The sequence below is a fragment of the Nomascus leucogenys genome, chromosome 10, assembly GCF_006542625.1.
Source record: "Nomascus leucogenys isolate Asia chromosome 10, Asia_NLE_v1, whole genome shotgun sequence".
NCBI lineage: Eukaryota > Metazoa > Chordata > Mammalia > Primates > Hylobatidae > Nomascus > Nomascus leucogenys.
Genome location: NC_044390.1, coordinates 26441896 through 26456049, shown reverse-complemented (window position 1 = coordinate 26456049; position 14154 = coordinate 26441896). Strand labels below are relative to the sequence as shown.

Here is a 14154-nt window from a genome sequence, read left to right as displayed (position 1 = left end):
AAGGATTCTGGCCACTGAAATAGAAAGATTGCTAGGTAAGATGTGAAGTAAACAGGAAAATAAATTGACTAAAATATTAATGACAAAATCAGTGTCTGGAGCAGAAATTTTAAAATCTGTATTTGTATTCGATTGACTAATTTCTTCTAAAATAAGCATACTTTTTTTCTACGTTCAGCTATTGGTAAATAGGATAAATGTGCCGTTTTAATCACTGGAATCTAGAAAGTATGCTAGGCATATATTTAGAATAAAGATCCATATTAAGTGGATATTATAATAATCCTTTCATCCAAAGATATTTATTGGACAACAAAATTACAGGGTTACTTAATTCTTCTACGTCTTCTCTTCCTCCTTCTTCTCCTTTTCCTCCACCTCAGCCTCCTCCCTCTCCTCCCCTTCCTCCTTCTCCAACTTCTTCATCTCCTTTTTATCCTGTTGTTTTTCCTCCTTCTCTCTCTTCTCCTCCTCCTCTCCTTCACTAAATAAATGAAATAAAATTTAGACCAAATTCTATTATCTTATTTCTCCAGCTATGAAATGATTTTAAAATAAGGTTTGGAGACTATTTTGGAAAATAGAAAGTGAATATTTACATGAAATCACAAGTCTGGGGTGCATTATTTTTACACTTCTACCTCTAATGTTAAACTTCCTATTATTCAAGCACAGCCCAAACACAAGTGTTTGTCACTTAGAAGGATATATTTATATCACGTTGCCTTCTTTTCCCATATACTTAGAATAAGGATCTTAATCTTAAACATTACATAAGTAGAAGAGATTTAATTAAAAACTTGAAGAAATGTGTTACTGTTAATTGAATTCTTGCTACATTTACCTTTGCACACCAATGTTAATAAAACTCCAGTTCAAAGTGGATGGGTTTGGGGAATTGAGATAGCTATTTATTTCCCTACCTGAGATGCCAAAATAATCTTCTCAGTAAAATAAAGAACCCAATTAGGAGAGTTCTCATTTGTAGCTATTCATCAGGTTTACACAAAATGCTAGGATTTCTAAATAAAACAAATAAGAGGTTCAAAGGCCTTTAAACGAGGTTGAGGGAGTGAGAAAGGGAAATAGTTCTCTCCGTTTTGAAAGCCTTTCACCTGTGGAGCAGATAATGGACGGGCCCCTCTCCCAGCTGGGCTCCGCTCCCGCCCTAGCCTGGCGCGCGGTCCCTTCCCCCCACCCGCTGAGCCTTCCTGTTCGGTATCTCGGTATTATCAAGCTATAAATTGCCTGAGAGCTTAGAGACAATCAGGTCACCACCGCCCTCACAAGGGAAAAGCTTCTTACTTCCGAGCAGAACGGTTCAGCTGGGAAGAGAGGAAGCAGGGAGAGAATCTATGCTTTAGTCGTCACTGCTCTGGCAAGGGGTCGAGAGAGATGGGGGGGGGGGGGGGGTAGCAAAAAATAAAAATGAAAAAATAAAAATAAAAAGCATCTCCAACAATGTTGCACTTAACCCAAGTGTACAAACTTATTGGTCGCTGCAATGGAAACTCCCAGTGCACTCTCCACGGCCTGGCAGCCGGCGCTGATGGGTGGAGTCGCGCTCCCGGCCCCACCTATGGGACGGAGCTGCTTCTCCTGCATCTCGGCTCCACCGCACCCTTCGCGGGAAGTCCCCAGGTTTCCAGCAAAGCTCAGCTTATCCAGCCCCCGCTTCCAACCCGGAACCCCAGAAGAACAGCATGATGAGCCTCCGGCAGCCAGGTGGGCCACCTCCCCGCGGCTCAGTTTGAGGACACTTGTGCGGAACCCTTTCACATCCCCACCCTGCCCAGCTTTCACAACTCCGCCGGGTTAAATGGCCAAAGACAAACTTCTGCCTCTCCTGTCCCCGGTCCCAGCTTTTCAAAAACCCACAGCTGGCGAACCCACACACATAGAAACTCCTAGGTCGCTGTTGCAGTCTGGGCATGCTCAGTATCAGGGCAGGTTTTGATTGAGAGTAAAAAAAAAAAAAAAAAAAAAAAAAAAAAAAAAAAAAACCTTTGTATTATGCTCTCTTTCTCCTGTGCATACGGCTTGCTGAACAGGTTGTGGGGCATTCCTGAGTCTACCCAGAGGTTTTATCGGATGCCCTTGCTTGTGTCTCCTTGGGATCTGTTCCCCTCTTACTTCACCCCCTCCCCCAACCCGCCTCCACCCCGCTTCCCAGGTCTCTGTCCGCTGTGGGGATGGAGAGACACTAACAGAACTGGGATGGGCGATGTTGGCTGAGCTGATCCACCTATTATTAGTGCGCGGGGATTGGCTCCTTGGCGCAGCGTACCCGAGGTGGAGCCAATCAGGATGCTGGGGCTGGGAGATGATAGGCGGACGCCTCCTCACTGGAGGGATTCCTGGAGAAGCTGCAGTGTGGGGATGCTCTAGACCGAGTACTGCCCCCAGTGTCTTTCCACCTCCTCCTGCAGCAGGGGCAGCGGCAGCGGCAGCAGCAGTTAGCAGCGGCAACTTGAGGCTGCACCCCGGGCAAGTCCCCAGGGTGGTGCTCAGCCGAGAGGGGGGCTCGGCGCCCCGAAGGGGTGTGTGTAGGGTGGGGGCGACCAGCTGGGACCAGCTGGTGGCCCTGGAAAACCTCCCACACACCCACACCCACACACCCCTTTTGTGTTGCAGGCTGCCCCTCCAAGAGCGGAGGCAGCGAGAGTACGCGTGTGTCTCGCGCCGGTCCACGCGGGGAGAGCACTGGGGACCGAGACCCGGCACCACCTCCCGGTCCGCCCTCCAGGTAAGGAAGCGGGACTGGCGGCGCGGCCACCTCGGCGGTGCCTATCTGCTCGAATCCATCCCAAAGATTTTCTTCTCGATACACTTGGGTTTTAGTGGTGGGAGTCCGAGACCTAGGGAGGGATCCCTGGGTGGCCTATTGTGAGAAATATGAGACTACATGTGCATCTCCTGGAAAAGCACTTTGCACAGCGCCCGTGATTTAGAGCCTGGAGTTGATGTTGGGCATCCCCCATCTTCTTGCTTCCTCTTTCCTTCTCTTGTTCTCTCTCCTCCGTCCCCCACCCCCAATCTCAATCTTTTCTCTCTTTCTCTCCCACACCTCCCCTCTCGCCCTCCTCCCACCCTAAGCACGCACAGGGTTTCTTTCTCCTCCTGGAGGGGATTGCCTTTCTTAGAGGAAAGAGGGGGAGTGAAGAAAGGAGAAAGATTTCTTTCTGTTGGGGAGAGGGATATGGGGGGGGACGTAAACAATATAGAATACAAGCTCTGCGAAAATCAGAGCACAGAAAACGATTAAACTGAATAAGGGGAGTAGACAAGCAGTCCAGCTTGGGCTGTCAGAGAGAGGAAGCGTCAAGTTTGACTTGATTTCCTCCTTGCAAGAGGCTATGTCTCTCACTTGATGCGTTCAAATGGAACAAAAATAAACGGACAATCCAATCCACTTTCAACTGCTTAATTGCTGTTGCTTTTGAGTGCCAACCATCTGACTTTTCCTGTTTCCATCTGTCCTGTGGGGCTAACAATTTGGTATTGCACATCAGTGTTAATATCTGAACTTTGAAAGGTTTCTTGAGTAAGAAAAAAACAATTAAAATAGATTATTACTTTCCTGAGGTTTCTTGGTATGGCCTGTTGTTGGGGGATCAAAAAATGTAAAGTTTCAAAACATTTGCAAAGGACAACAATTTTATAGGGAGGCTTGGATTTCTACTTTGAGAAAGCTAATCTTCTAGTTAGCTTTGTGTACATGTTGATATTCACTTTCTCCAGTATTAACCCTTTCGTGAAATAAAGCAGCTGTTTAACTTTTGTATGGAAGCTACATTTGTGTATGAATTTTCACTTTATTCTACCTTTCTACTATCTATTTGCATTTTATTGTCTGGATACCAAACTTATGCCTGGCTTTATTTTCTTTTAATAGGACAATATTTAATGGATGTAAACATGATGTTTATACATATTCAGCACTCCCTTTAGAAGGCATATGGAGGCTCAGTTGGACAAGAATCCTCCTGTACTGGAACAAAGTTTAGAAAGTGATGCTAGAAAGATAGCCTAAATTTTAAAAATCCTGAAGGGGAAAACATTTTTGTAACGTCTTGTTAAAAGAAAGAAAAATATATCAAAACACCAACATGCCCCTGGCTGTCTGCATAATAGGTCAAGTAAATGGTACTTGTTGGACAGAGCCTTTACAGCAGCTTCAGCAGTCTCTAATTCCATCAATGAGGATATAAGCTTTCTTTTCTTATTATTCATCAGGGACAGCTAAGCAACAGTACTGTCAGATGTAAGGAGGTATAGAGAAGTGCCTCGTTTGATGTAATAGGAAAGCATTCCAAGTGGGTCTTACCTGAATACAGAGAAATCAGCAGATGTTAGTATACAAAACACTTCTTTTAATTTATCAGGGGAAATGCAGAGTCTTACTTTTTTTTTCTAGAAGTCCACTTGATATAAGAAAAGAGAATCTTCTATCTTAACTCTGCCTGGCCTTCCACACTAATTTTGTATCTCAGAGAGTATTTTTTCACTACGTATCTTTAATATATAAGTTTACACACCAACTTAGAGAAAAACTGAATTCATTTGCCATCAGTGTAATGTGTACTATTTTCCAAACCATTTTGCATTTGAGGCAATGATCTCTCCTACCTAAATAGAATTACCAAGTCACGAAAAACGATTTTCTTTCTAGGGCTTTGACATTTAAATGAAAAAAAAAAAAAAAGTGTCTCTGTTGAAAGCTAACTCTGGTTTTTAGAGGTGCCACCTTTTGGTTACAAGGACAAAGGGACAATCACTTAATTACCTCACGTGTATGTACAACTGAATTAACAAGTTTAGACATGAAAAGATGTACAAAAAGGAAGCCAGCTGCCTTCATATGAGAAAAATAAGATTTTATTTTCTCATTTCTCCACTGTCTTAGGAATATGTGAAAATTTAGGCTTGGTTTGTGACATTTATTTTCATGACTCTTTACAAATGTTAATTATAAAAATAACATCTAAAAATATGGATATGAGTAGTTTTTCACATACTTCTAAAAATTCAATATCTATATATTGGAAATCAGAACTAATTCCAATATACAGTGAGTGGATTGTGGAGAGACCTTACATGATATATTACAGGAAATTCTTACTTTGTTATCCTACAAAATAGTCTAATGTCACAATTTCATAGAATCTTTATTTTTTTCTCCCTTTGATAGGATATTTTAGTAAATCTCATTAATGTTTCAGAGTAAATATGATAATCATGCCTCGGAGTATTTTTGTCAGAATTGAAGACTGCTAATATATAGGGAAAATCCTAAAATACTAATTTCACAAAAATACCACACGATTGAGAGTTGTTGCTGAGTAGTTTTGAACTTCATTTCATAATGGAGAATATTAGTTATTTCATCTGGTCAAATTATCAGATAGTTCTAATCAACAAATATGAAAATGAATAACATCGTATATATACGATTTGCATATTAGACTGAAAATAAAACTAAAAAATAGTATTAATTATATGCTTGTATTAATTATATGCAAGATGAGCTGGAAGATTAATAAAATAAAATGTAGAACATATTAGAAATCTGAAAGTTAATTTGAACTTCCTGTTAGCCTAATAACACCATTAACATAATATCAGTTCATCACTTTTGATGTCAGTATATTAAATTGATTTTGAGTAAATTCCCAAAACAGTTAGAGCCATCTAATCTTAAAGAACAAACACTTAATGCAGACAATTATACGAGCCTGAAATATAGTTCTTATGATTTCCAGTTTATGCAACAGCCAAGAAGAGCTATCACTAATTCCAAATTGAAACATAATATTTATTTTCCTAATGGTAATAATTAAGTAATTTGGGGGTAACAAGAAAGAAAAACAGTTTGATTATATAATGGAGCAAATCTTTGTCTAATATTACCAAAAACCCATACCAAAGTTAGACTTTCTGCCATTGTATAATGTAGGTATGGGTCTTGCATGCATTCTGCTGAAAATATAATATTTTTTAAAATTAAATATCTGATGTAGTTGTGATATTTTAAAATTTTTTAATAATTTATTTGTCGTAAATATATCTGTACCAAAAGTTCAATACATGACGTGGCTGATTTTAGCTGAATCTTTTTCATTGAAATTGACCAAAGCCATTTAAACAGAGACAAAGTATATGGCAATCTAAATAATAATTTCAGCTAGAATTTAAGGATATGTGTGTGTGTGTGTGTATATATATGCATATATTTGTGTGTACATATATATGCATATATTTGTGTGTATATATATTCCAAAATTATATAACTTTTTCAAAAAGGATTAGAAACTCATGGACAGTAGATTATAATTTGCTGAAACTAGGGGCTATTCATGTACAAAGTACCGTTTAAAGAAAGATGACGGTGTCTTGGGAATGCTTTTAATGGTTCTTTGGTTGAAAGTCTGGGAATACTCAGAGATAATATTAATGAGAGCCTAGAGTTTTTTTCTTTTAAAATGGGGTTCTATGGCTTTGGGCAGAAATGATTTTTATATGTATCATGATTGAAAAAACTCTCAGTACAAGATGATGCACTTCTTTATACAGGAAACAAATAAGTTGAAATCATATTTTTACATGATTTAGATATGATGGCTGGTAAAACTTCTGTCTTTCTAAGGCTTTTGGCAGATGTTTCTTTCAATATTTGCATTAAGGTAAACATTCTTAATTTTTTATGTAATTGAATGGCATGATTATCATCGCATTGGGTGGGAGAATGTGGGTTGATATGTTTTCATTAAATTCCTCAAGAAATGATCAACATTTTTTCAGTCTTTTTGCAAACTTGACTTAAACTTCTCCACTAAGTGCGTCCATTTCCTTAAGCAGAAATTTAACATTTCCAAAAAAGAAAACCAGCATTTTTCTTTCAGCTGGTCATTTTAAGAGTGTTCTTGAGGAGCTAGTTTTATACGGACTATAAGATAAACTGTGGTAGCTGGGTATATGAACATCACTCCATTCATATGTACTAGCAATACAAAATAAACTTATTTAAAATTATAGTGCAAACGTATGCTACCTATTAGAAGTAAGAGAGCATGCCATCACTTCCTGTCTATATCAATAAAATTTACTTTTGTTTTATTAAAAAAGGAAAACTTTTCTTTAAAGTGGACAATAAATATATTGCTATGTTGTAGAAATGGTAAACACTAGAGATGCTATTTCTGCAATTTAAAATATAATATTAGAGATTCTATTGCAAAGAATCTTACTTTTAAAATGGCATCTACATTACATTATTTAAAAGAAAAACAATATTTAAGAGAGTTTCAGAAGAAATTAAAACTTACATTAAAGTAAAATAACACATTTATGTAGTGTTAGAAACGAATTTTCTAGCATGTCTTTGACAAATGCAAAACAGATATTTTAAAGAATTATTTCTGTAATTGCTCTAATTTTTATATTTATTTAAGCCTCAAGTTCTAATTGCTGATTTCCATACTTTACTAATAATGCAAATGAAAGGTCAAAGTTTATTTTTTTGGTTACTGCTATTGTGGAGATACAAAGAAAGCATACTGGTCACTCCTACAAATGTCTCACATATGGTATGTTTTATGTTTAACATATTACTTATACACATAAAAAGGCATTTTGTTAAAGAGGAGCTCTAGAAAATCATAAAGCAGATGAAGATAAAAAACATGGCTTCTATTTCTTAGCTGTTTGTACAAAATGACAGCTGGGGAATTTCCGTGCAGAATGGGAATGGCCTATAAACTAGTGTAAGAATTCGGTGAAACTACTTGGTTAAGATATAATTTCCAAGAGTTCATAACAGCCCTGTTGGACAACATTTCATCACAGATACTAGCTTGCAACCATGCTACGGCAATCTTAAATACTGTAAACAGGACATTTAGCTAAGTGCCTCCATTAGAAATTAATTTCTGATTGAAATATCCACTTAATTAAACTCAGGTATGGTACTGAACTTGGTCATACCTTACCTCAAAGAACCTGTTTCTGTACTTGTGAAATATGCTTTGTTAATAATTTTAAAGTGCTTAGAGTTCCGATACTTTTTTTTTGCCAAAGGGTATTATATAAGTAAAAGTAATTGTGTCTTATTTCCTGTGATAGATAAATGTTTTCTTTCTCTTTTGAAATCAAAGGTAAAATGCACAAATGCACTCAAATGCAAACACATTTGCAGAGTTTGAAATGTAAACATTCTTATTTTGCAATTGCTTACATGACAAGTATAGTCTCCTGTCCTCTTCGATCATGCTCCCTGACAGCAGCCATCATTTCAGTCCCTCGGGAATAGAAAGGAAAGCAGACAAATGACCTGAAAACTCTGGTGAAAGTTCTCATGATGTGGCCTCCAGGAACAGCCTCTTGTTTTACTCGAGGCTCATTTCCTCTGGGCCATCCTCTTTGCATGTCACTCCATGCCTACTGTGGGTAGGAAACAGGTACTTGGATTGACTGATTGCTGCTTTGAGATTCCTTGACATATTTTTTCATCAACATGAAGGCAAAAGGACATGAATACTCAGTTAAAACATGCAGAACTGTACTTACGTGAGCACTTTTAAAACACGATACTGAATCTTGTATAATTTTAGGATAATTTATGAAATAGCTTTTCTTTCTTGGAATTTCTTTTGTTTACTCACAAGTGATCCAAGCAAAAGATGAAGCTGTTAAACCATGAGTCAGTATAGTATTTTTTTAACTTAACACCTGAGGATAAAGCTGAAAGGATTGTTTAAAAAGTGTTTCAAATCATACTTTCAAAATCCATCTGTGTCTGGAGACCCTTAAATAAGCACATGCTTCATGGTCATTATCCCAGATAATTGACAATTTGTTTTTCTACAAAATCTCTAGATATTATGAAGCATCACCCACGAGCTTGCTTTTAGGATGGATTATTAATAATGTATTTTTCAGACACAATTGTATGTGAGAGTTTCTGCAAGTGTAAACAATAAGGTAACATCACAGCAGCGGGCAACACTCACTAAAATATCAATTTAGAATTGTCTGCTCTCTCTTTGAGAAGTAGAAAGAGCTAATTGAGTATATTTTTCCCTCATGATGTACTGGTCTCCAATACCCTATGCCATACAAACAGTGGACATGGTCCTTGCTTACCTCCTATGAAATATGGAAACTGTCTACCTGCTTATTTTTGAGGGAAAAAAAAACTTATCTAGAAATATTTTTAGACAAATGATTTAATGGCCTTTGAAGCAAGGACAAGTGCTATAACAGCTTATTAAGGGATAGTTGAGCTCTAGCAATCAGGTTTTGAGTTATCAAGATTATTAGGAAGAAAAGTTGACACAGTTTCTCAGGAGAAAGACAAGGAAGCAAAGCATTGAAATCTGCTTCTGACTTGGAATGTCTGCCAGATCCTAGTTTACAAGGCTGGCTTTCTGCCTAATCCCTAGCATTTTCATCAGATTTGAAGACTGAATAAAGTGAACCATTGGGCATTAGAGCATATTTCTAGAACACTGAGACCTCTTCTATAAATAGCATAACATCACCCTTCTATTTTAACCAATGTTCAGAATCCGAGGCCTCAAGTTTTTATATTTAAATATGTATAAACCAGATCATTTTATGCCTGAAAGTACTAGGGTTTTATCTGTCTGTGTACAGGAAATTCTTCTGTTAAAAGCTTAGTTAACAATATGACATTACAAATAATGTACCTATTTTTAGTGGTTTTATTAAATTATAATGTTAAATTTAAAAAGCCAAGCATTCACCTTGAGCTACATCTGAGCCTGATAATTCAAAAAGTGACATTTCAGTACAAAGCCAGCATACCCTTAAATTGACAAAACTGCCCTGCTTTTAAATTGTTTTGTCAAAAAGTACTTGATATGCAAGTTTCCAATGACTTTTTTTTTTTTTTCTGGAGAATCTTAGATACTTTCTGAACCACTCTTAGACAACACAGAATGAATATTAATGACAGGAGAGAGCTGACTCCTTCAGGCAAAAGTGGATGAGACAAGTTCTTTTATGCCTTTGAGAATCTGTTTCATCATTTATATATTGAACACATAGCAACAGTTTTATTTCTCTTGATTTCTGGACTTTTAGACCTGTATGCATTGAAGCATATTACAACTCACAGCCTGAATAGGAAAGATTTGTTCAGTTCTCTGGTTATAAGAATGATATAGGAATTCCTTTGTGTTCCCTTCCTTTCTGTACATTTTATTCCTTTCTCATGTCTTCCCTTCCTACACTGCCCTTCTTCCTTCATTTCTTCATTCTTTCGTCTTTCCTTTCTTTTTTTGCATCTTAATTAAATATTTTCCTATAGAATCACTTAATGAAGGTTTAGTACTTTTGACCCATAGTAATCTTCACCGGCTGGATTTATTTTGTGTCAACAACTAAGAAATGTAATTCTTAGTTTGCATACGTTTTAGGTTAGCTTCACAAAATATATGTATAGATAAATAAAGGAGCAGCCTTTTAATTTGTTTATGTAATTGGCACACTTAAATGGAATGTGTCATGATTTGAATGTTTTTAAAATTTTGCATGTAAAGGGCTTGCTGATAATTTCTAAACCATAACTTTTTGCAGAGAGACAATAATGTTTTAGAATCCGAAAAACTGGCATGTACTACTTGGCATGTTTTTCTTTATTTTCTATTTTGCTATTGCAGTGGTAACAAGTTATTATTTTCATGACAGGCATGCAGCACTGTATTTTTATTTATTTATTTATTTTGTTGCCTTGTTTGATGTTGATAATGAAGAGGTTCTCGCTCTTACAGATGCAATGAAGGAGACTCAAGTGTTGTTACTTGCCTGCAATTACAAATTTAGAAAGCCTCTTATATTTTTTGTCTGTTGGAACTTACTGCCTCAGCACTTAATAAAGGGCGGAAAAGCATGTTTTGTAATTCTCCTTATATGTAAGAACTAGTTTGCCTTTGCTTATCTAACATCATTATTGAGTATAGGATACATAGTATTTCTTTATCCCACTGAAAAAATAAGAAAGATTTGATATACCATCATTTCTTCTGTGACTCTAATTGCAAAATAAATTGAGTTTGTGCTTTAAAATTATTCAAGGGACATTTTTGTAATCTACAAGAAAAGTCACTAAGCTTGAGTCACTAGGCTAATTTGACCTTTAGTCATTGCTATATCACTGTGATGTTAGATAAGTCACCTTATTTGTTTTCTTATTTGTAAACTCCATAGTTCCAAGCGACCAAGTAGGGTGCAATGAGAAGTGATTGGAATCATAAGTGTTGTAGCTTTATCACTAACTCTCCAAATTTATCTCTTATTATTCTCCTCATTGATATTCATACACATCTTCTTGCTGTTCCTTCACACAACATTAGTGGAAGTTGTTGAATCTATTGATACTTTTTATCTTCTATTCCAAGGTAGAGTGTTTAAACATTCTGCTCTAAGTGAACATAACCCAACCATAATTATTATTCAATTCAAATGTGAAGTCTATCAGTTGGCAATTCTTTTGTTAAGAAACACATTTGGGAGCAATAGCTAATAGCCACACCATTGCAATGCGGATTAATATAAGTGTGTTTGTAGCTAATTTGATTTAAGAAAACAGGAATTTTAGTTGGGAAGGGCCTATAGAAAGAATACAAAATTATATGAAACATAGGATAGGTATTAATGGAGATATTTGAATGAATACAGATAATCATATTGTTTCTTACAATATGTCAGGCACTTTTCTATATACTTTCCATGCTCCATCCCATTTAATATTCTCAATAACTCCTTGGGATTTGTGCTAATTTGTTCATAATTTTTAAGTGAGAAAGTCATGGAAAAGTAATAATTGAGTAACTTCCCAGGGTCACATTATGTAGTAAGATGTAGAATTAAACCCAAGCTACCTATTTACAGAGCCAATACTCAATCATAGGTAGTCACACAATCAATAAAATCATAAATGGCAAAAGAAGAGAATATATGGTGGCAAAGAGGTAGAGATACCTAGAAGAGATTAAATAGTGATAGGCAAATTGATCCACTTTATAGGTTAGGTCAATATGAGCATGATGGCAATAGGATAAAAGTATGAAACTTAGAGACCTGGATTCAGATAGCCAACTCTGGAATGGTGAACTTCAATAAGATATTTCCCCAGGAATCAAAATGCAATAATGTTTGCAAATTGTCTGGTACCCTGTTACTATGTGGTAGATTTGACCACCTTTGCTCTCTCTTTCTCTTTTTTTATTTTCAGAAATTCTTTCTCTTGTAAAAATGCCACCTGACTCAAAACGCTTAAGCAAGAAAAGGGATTTTGGTGCTCATGTGACCATAAAGTTCGTGAATACGCTGGCTTCAGTCATAGGTGGAAATGGGAACTCACACCATGTGGTCAGAACCAAGCCTATTCTCCTTCCCACCACTGTACCACTAGTACTCAATAATTTAACGACTGGTATGATAATACCAGTGTGAAAAGTCGACCTATAAGAGGATATCGGCTGAGTTGAGTGTTAATTAATTCTAGTTATGTCCTTGCCTTTCTCTCTTTGGCTTCCTCGCTTTTTAATGCAGAAGGGTAGATAGTCTTTATTCATCTCATTGCAAAGATAAGAAGAAAGTCCTTTACAAGACTTGAAGAAATTCAGCTTAGTAGAACTAAGAACAGCAAATTGCAGAGCCATTTGCGTATAAAGGAGAATTTCAAACTTTTATTAGTTTTGTAAGGATGGAGGGGTTATTTCAAGGAGTTTTTAAAGTTCTAATCTATATATGCTACAGATTAAATGTTATCAATTTGTACAAATATATTATACATTTTTATCTTTGCTATACCCCGAATTGAAGAGGAAATATTTGGGAATAATATATTTCTTCAGTAAGTATGTTGATGTTCCTATTATATGCCAGACACCATTTGGATGCTGGGGATACAGAAATAAAAATAGTAGACAGGTTTCCTGCACGTAGGAGCTTACATTCTAAGGAAGAAGAGAGACCATTAAAAACAACAAGAAAACATAGCTATGGTACTTATATAATAAATACTACAAAATCATAAAATAGGCGAATAAATAAAACAGAGCAATAGTGGGGAATGTGATCAACCAAAAGGAAAGGGAGCCAGCCCTATAACTATCAGGGGAAAGCCCCTAGGTCAAATGAAGCAACCAGTACAGAAGCTCTACAATGGGAACTAGTTTGGTCTATTTAGGTATAAAGACACTGGTTTTATGTGTTTTCCCTGCCTTAATATTTTAATTAAAAATAATCTGCAAACAGTATTAAGAAATTTTCAAAACAGTGTAATCATGTATAATCTCACCATGCTTTAAATATATGCTGTCTCATTTCTGTGTAATATGTTTCCAGTGTGTGTTCATATGCTTACATTTTTTATGGCGACAATCATAGAATATACACTGTTTTTACTTTTACTTTTAAAATGTATTCTCAGGTGTCTTGTAGACATATATTTTTATCCTCCAGTTTTATCTTCAGAAGAGTAACTGCTTTTCTTTTATTCTGTATTTTCCTCACTTTCTGCATATCTTCCGTTTCTTCAATCTTAATAATTTTTTCCCTTTCCCCTCATTTCTGAAGAAATTAAATACATGGCCTAACTCCAGTTTTATTGTTCCCATAAATTTAAGTCAACACCTTAACTTTTTATCACATTCATGACATTTTTCAATGCAATTTCCTTTTGAGTATATTTTTGATTATATCCTACAAAACTCTAATTTAGATTTTGAAACAAAAGTAAATAAACACGGAAAACATAATGAAACAAATCATTTTGTGTCGATTATCACTTAGACAACACAGGTCTTGTAGCATTAACCGGAAATTATTTTTCCTCTATCTAGTCTCATATCCTGGTTTCAAGAACTCAATAACCTAAGTCTACTTAGGTCGCTATATGATAGTAAACCAGTTTCCTACAAAGGCGTATTAACTTTTGTGAGACTGCAATACCACTCAATCTGCTGCACAGTAATGAAGTAATAATTAAAGCATCAATCTTAAATGTTCCTCTTTTTTTTCTGCTAATGCTCTCTATAGACATTATATTCTGATAATAACATGTTTTGAAAATGGAGGGGTTTTTTTTGTTGTTTTTTTTTTTTTTTTTTTTTTTTTGCAAAACTA

The 14154-nt window shown here is 36.1% G+C and overlaps 1 protein-coding gene across 2 annotated transcripts in view; it reads left to right on the top strand.

Moving 5' to 3' along the window:
• The first annotated feature begins 2299 nt into the window (after window positions 1-2299).
• Window positions 2300-14154, top strand: part of SYT1 (synaptotagmin 1) — a 561665-nt gene continuing 549810 nt past the window's right edge. Inside the window, exon 1 of one of the 2 annotated variants that reach the window (XM_030819920.1) lies at window positions 2300-2746. The gene's annotated coding sequence lies outside the window, so the exon portion shown is untranslated. The remainder of the gene's footprint in view (window positions 2747-14154) is intronic. The other variant, XM_030819921.1, reaches the window with a different exon arrangement.